The sequence below is a fragment of the Triticum dicoccoides genome, chromosome 6A (assembly GCF_002162155.2).
Source record: "Triticum dicoccoides isolate Atlit2015 ecotype Zavitan chromosome 6A, WEW_v2.0, whole genome shotgun sequence".
In the NCBI taxonomy this organism is placed as follows: Eukaryota; Viridiplantae; Streptophyta; class Magnoliopsida; order Poales; family Poaceae; genus Triticum; species Triticum dicoccoides.
In genome coordinates, this window is record NC_041390.1 from 571093174 (window position 1) to 571099912 (window position 6739).

Genomic DNA, 6739 nt, shown 5'->3' on the forward strand with positions numbered 1-6739 from the left:
CAATCCGCGCCGGGGCCGCGCCCGACGGCCGCTGCCGCCGTCCCGTCCTTCCTCTCGCCGGCTCCGGCTTCCCCCGCGCCGGAGCGGCGTCTCTTCTTCGCCGGAGTAGGGATCCTCGCTGGCGACCTCGGTTTTCTTCACGGGTGAACAGTGGATCTCGCCGGGTGTACAGTAAACCCTAGATCCGCGAGGTGATGAATTTCTCTAAGTCCCCGATTTCTAGATTCAAATGCCCTTGTTCATCGTGCCGTAACTTTGCACCCGTAACTCCATTTTGGGCGTATAGCATATCAAAATGTTCATCTCAGAGAGCACATCATTTCATCTTATTGCATCATTTTCATTTGAGTCAATCTTGATGCCCGAAATGCTGTTGGAAGAGTGCTATTTGAGTTAGTTGCCAGATCTGCTGCTCCAAATGACTTTTTGTCATTTTTGCCATGATTATTGTGTGCACAATATGCCCATGAGCTCTACATGTGTTTTGTCATATGCTTTGTCATCTATCCAAAGGTGCCATCCATGTATTTTTGTGATATGTATGGTGACTAGCACAAGCTTGCAAAGTGGTGCACTCGTTAACACTGATTTCAGGAACTTAGCAATTCCACTAAGTCCTTGGTTTGTTTATATCAATATGCCATATGTTCATGTTGTTTCCTAGTGATCCGTGCCTTTTTTTGAGGATGATTTGTTAATCTTGTAGTGCTATATCCAACAATGTATTTGTTTGAAATTATGGAGCAACCTAGCTTGAGTCAATTGAGCTCTACTTTTGCTATTTCGTGAATCTGGGAAGATTGTCTACTTGTTAGCGATTTTGCCGAGGATGTTGTAGTTGGTCCGTGCATGCTATGGTTTTGTTCTTGCCATGTCTAGCTTGTATAATGTGTATTCTTGATGGGTGTATGCTTAGATTGTCATGACTTGCTCTGTAGTGAGTGCGTCGAGCTCGTAAACATGCCTACTTGATATCTGATTTGCATGTTCTAGTTTTTCACTAAGTCTGTGATCTGTTTAAGTTTTTGCCATGTTCACATGCTTGCAATTGTATTTTTTGATCCCTTTTGGCTCAAGGTCACTCAGGGACTTTTGTTAATCTCTTTGAGTAGCTCCATGCTATGCCTTGCTTTGCCATGTTAAGTTCTTGTAGCATATAGTTTTCTTGCTCCAAAGTGTCCTACCTGATCTGAGATTCCAGACAAGTGTTAATTTCACTAAGTCTGAAATATGTTTACCAATTGCACTTTTGCCATGCTTGTTTGAACCCGTTAATGGATGAATTGGCCGTAGCTCAGTGTTCATCTTTTGTTAAGCATCATGAATGGATCCCTGCCATGTATTTTGTTTCCATGTCTGAGTGTTGTAGCATGTTTTTCTTGTTGCATTTAGATGGCTACTTGCGGTATATCATAGACCGTTGTCATATTTGAATCGCTTGCCATTTCCAAACCGTGTCTCCGAATCCGGTGTTCTTTATATCGATTTCAACCGAAATCACCTCACCTTTCCAGTGGCACACTTGGATTTCCAAGTTGAGTCCAGGTTCATTCATTCCTTGTCAAATCTTGCATATGCATCACATATCGCATCCCACATAGCATACCATGTTTGCATCATGTTGTTTGAGCCTTGCACGTGGTTGATTGTGTTCCTATTGCTTATTTGTCTTGTTTGGGTAGAGCCGAGAGACGAGTTCGCTATCGAGGAGCCCGTTGAGTTTGCTTTCGAGGATCCAGTCAACTCTGACAACTTTGCAGGCAAGATGATCATACCCTCGAAATCACTTCTATCTTTGCTTTGCTAGATGCTCGCTCTTTTGCTATGCCAATGCTACGATGCCTACCACTTGCTTATCATGCCTCCCAAATTTCCATCCCAAACCTCTAACCCACCATGTCCTAGCAAACCGTTGATTGGCTATGTTACTGCTTTGCTCAGCCCCTCTTATAGCGTTGCTAGTTGCAGGTGAAGATTGGAGACCGTTCCTTGTTGGAACATTATTTTCTTGTTGGGATATCACTATATTATCTTGTTATCTTAATGCATCTATATACTTGGTAAAGGGTGGAAGGCTCGGCCCATCGCCTAGTGTTTTGTTCCACTCTTGCCGCCCTAGTTTCCATCATATCGGTGTTATATTCCCGGATTTTTGCGTTCCTTACGTGGTTGGGTGATAATGGGAACCCCTTGATAGTTCGCCTTGAATAAAGGTTCTCCAGCAAGGCCCAACCTTGGTTTTACCATTTGCCACCTAGCCTCTTTTTCCCTTGGGTTTCCGGAGCCCAAGGGTCATCTTATTTAACCCCCCGCGGGCCAGTGCTCCTCTGAGTGTTGGTCCACCTCGTCAGCCGCCGGTGGCCACCAGGGGCAATTCTGGGCTGGCCTACCGGAAGTTTGGACAATCTGAGTGTGCCCTGAGAACGAGATATGTGCAGCTCCTATCGGGATTTGTCGGCACATTCGGGCGGTGTTGCTGGATTTGTTTTAACTTGTCGAAATGTCTTGTAACCGGGATTCCGAGTCTGATCGGGTCTTCCCGCTAGAAGGAATATCCTTCGTTGACCGTGAGAGCTTGTCATGGGCTAAGTTGGGACCCCCTGCAGGGATTTGAACTTTCGAAAGCCGTGCCCGCGGTTATGGGCAGATGGGAATTTGTTAATGTCCGGTTGTAGAGAACTTGAACCTTAACTTAATTAAAATGAATCAACTATGTGAGTTACCGTGATGGTCTCTTCTCGGCGGAGTCCGGGAAGTGAAAATGGTGTTGGAGTAATGTTTGCGCAGGTTGTACTCTAGTATTCGTTCATGCATTGCCTTCTCTTCTCGCTCTCTTTTGCGAACAGGTTAGCCACCATATATGCTAGTCGCTTGCTGCAACTCCACATATTTACCTTGCCTTACCTATAAGCTTAAATAGTCTTGATCGCGAGGGTGCGAGATTGCTGAGTCCCTGTGGCTCATAGATTACTTCCAAACCAGATGCAAGGCCTGATGACTCCGTTCCATATGACGCGCTTGAGCTCAAGTGGGAGTTCGACGAGGACTCACACCGTTACTATGTGTCTTTCCCTGATGATCAGTAGTGGTGCCCAGTTGGGGCGATCGGGACCGTGTCGCATGTTGGGTTGGTCTTTTATTTTGGCACTGTAGTCGGACCATGAGTGATTGGATGATGTAATGCTATTTATGTACTTTGTTTGACGTGGCGAGTGTAAGCCAACTATTTTACCTTTCCCCTTATTATGTATTACATGGGATGTTGTGAAGATTACCTTACTCGCGACATTACTTTCAATGCGGTTATGCCTCTAAGTCATGCTTCGACACGTAGGAGATATAGCCGCATCGAGGGCGTTACAATTAAAGTGTTGGATTGTTTTCTTATACTAATGGAGCTCATGAGATTTTCTGTTAAGTTTTGTGTTGTGAAGTTTTCAAGTTTTTGGGTAAAGATTTGATGGATTTTGGAATAAGGAGTGGAAAGATCCTAAGCTTGGGGATGCCCAAGGAACCCCAAGGTAAAATTCAAGGACAACCAAAAGCCTAAGCTTGGGGATGCCCCGGAAGGCATCCCCTCTTTCGTCTTCGTCTATCAGTAACTTTACTTGAGGCTATGTTTTTATTCACCACATGATATGTGTTTTGCTTGGAGCGTCTTGTATGATTTGATTCTTTTCTTTTTCAGTTTACCACTATCATCCTTGCTGTACACACCTTTTGGGAGAGACACACATGAATCGGAATTTATTAGGATACTCTATGTGCTTCACTTATATCTTTTGAGATAGATAATTTTGCTCTAGTGCTTCACTTATATCTTTTTAGAGCACGGTGGTGGTTTTATTTTATAGAAATTATTGATGTCTCATGCTTCACTTATATTATTTTGAGAGTCTTTTAGAACAACATGGTAATTTGCTTTGGTTATAAAATTAGTCCTAATATGATGGGGATTCAAGATGGGTATAATAAAAACTTTCATTTAGAGTACATTGAATACTATGAGAAGTTTGATACATGATGATTGTTTTGAGATATGAAGATGGTGATATTAGAGTTGTGCTAGTTGAATAATTTTGAAATTGATAAATACTTGTGTTGAGGTTTGCAAGTCCCGTAGCATGCACATATGGTAACTGTTGTGTGACAAATTTGAAGCATGAGGTGTTTCTTTGATTGCCTTCCTTATGAGTGGCAGTCGGGGACGAGCGATGGTCTTTTCCTACCAATCTATCCCCCTAGGAGCATGCGCGTAGTGCTTGGTTTTGATGACTTGTAGATTTTTGCAATAAGTATGTGAGTTCTTTATGACTAATGTTGAGTCCATTGACTATACGCACTCTCACCCTTCCACCATTGCTAGCCTCTCTTGTGATGCGCAACTTTCGCCGGTACCATAAACCCATCATTTACCTTCCTCACAACAGCCACCATACCTACCTATTATGGCATTTCCATAGTCATTCCTACATATATTGCCATGCAACTTTACACCGTTCCGTTTATTATGACACGCTTCATCATAGTCATATTGCTTTGCATGATCATGTAGTTGACATTGTATTTGTGGCATGGCCACCATTCATAATTTTTCATACATGTCACTCTTGATTCATTGCACATCCCGGTACACTGCCGGAGGCATTTACATAGAGTCATATTTTGTTCTAAGTATCAAGTTGTAATTCTTGAGTTCTAAGTAAATAAAAGTATGATGATCTTCATTATTAGAGCATTGTTGAAGGAAATATGCCCTAGAGGCAACAATAAAGTTCTCATTTATATTTCCTTATATCATGATAAATGTTTATTATTCATGCTAGAATTGTATTAACCGGGAACTTAGTGCATGTGTGAATACATAGACAAATAGAGTGTCACTAGTATGCCTCTACTTGACTAGCTCGTTAATCAAAGATGGTTAAGTTTCCTAGCCATGGACAAAAGTTGTCATTTGATGAACGGAATCACATCATTAGAGATTGATGTGATTGACTTGACCCATCCGTTAGCTTAGCACTATGATCTTTTAGTTTATTGCTATTGCTTTCTCCATAACTTATACATGTTCCTATGACTATGAGATTATGCAACTCCCGAATACCGGAGGAACACTTAGTGTGCTATCAAACATCACAACATAATTGGATGATTGTAAAGATGCTCTACAGGTGTCTCCGATGGTGTTTGTCGAGTTGGCATAGATCGAGATTAGGATTTGTCACTCCGATTGTCGAAGAGGTATCTCTGGGCCCTCTCGAGAATGCACATCACTATAAGCCTTGCAAGCACTGTGATTAATGAGTTGGTTACGAGATGATGCATTATGGAATGAGTAAAGAGACTTGCCGGTAACGATATTGAACTAGGTATGATGATACCAACGATCAAATCTCGGGCAAGTAACATACCGATGACAAAAGGAACAACATATTTTATTATGCGGTTTGACTGATAAAGATCTTCGTAGAATATGTAGGAACCGGAGATGACCGGAGATGAGCCTCGGTATGTCTACATAGTTCTCGAACCCGTAGGGTCCGCATGCTTAACGTCCAGTGACAATCAGTATTATGAGTTTATGTGTTTTGATGTACCGAAGGTTGTTTGGAGTCCCAGATATGATCACGGACATGACGAGGATTCTCGAAATGGTCGAGACATAAAGATCGATATATTGGAAGGCTATGTTTGGACATCAGAATGGTTCCGGGTGAGTTCGGGCATTTACCGGAGTACCAGGGGGTTACCGGAACCCCCCGGGGAGTGTATGTGCCTTATTGGGCCTTAGTGGGAGAGGGGAGGAGGCGGCCAAGGTGGAGGGCATGCCCCCCAAGCCCAATCCTAATTGGGTGGAGGGCCGCCCCCCCTTTCCTTCCCTCTCTCTCCCCCTTCCTTCCTCTCCTACTCCAACTAGGGAAGGGGGAATCCTACTCCCACCGGGAGTAGGACTCCCCCTTGGGCGCGCCATGTAAGGGTCGGCCCTCCCCCTGCTCCACTCCTTTATATACGGGAGAGGGGGCACCCCATAGACACACAAGTTGATTGTTTAGCCGTGTGCGGTGCCCCCTCCACAGATTTCCACCTCGGTCATATCATTGTAGTGCTTAGGCAAAGCCCCGCGTCGGTAACTTCATCATCACCGTCATCACGTCATCGTGCTGAAGAAACTCTCCCTCGACCTCAGCTGGATCTAGAGCTCGTGGGGCGTCACCGAGTAGAACATGTGCAGATCGCGGAGGTGTCGTACCTTCGGTGCTAGGATCGGTCGGATCGTGAAGACGTACGACTACATCAACCATGTTGTCATAATGCTTCCGCTTACGGTCTACGAGGGTACGTGCACAACACTCTCCCCTCTCGTTGCTATGCATCACCTAGATGGATCTCACGTGTGCGTAGGAATCTTTTTGAAATTACTACGTTCCCCAAAAGTGGCATCTGAGCCAGGTCTATGCGTAGATGTTATATGCATGAGTAGAACACAAAGGAGTTGTGGGCGTGGGTATATACATATTGCTTGCCGTCACTAGTTGATTCTTGATTTAGCGGTATTGTTGGATGAAGCGGCTCAGACCGACATTACACGTACGCTTACGTGAGACTGGTTCTACCGACGTGCTTCACACACAGGTGGCTAGTGGGTGTCTGTTTCTCCAACTTTAGATGAATCGGATTCAATGAACAGGGTTCTTTCTGAAGATCCAAAAAGAATCTCTATACTGCGTTGTGGTTT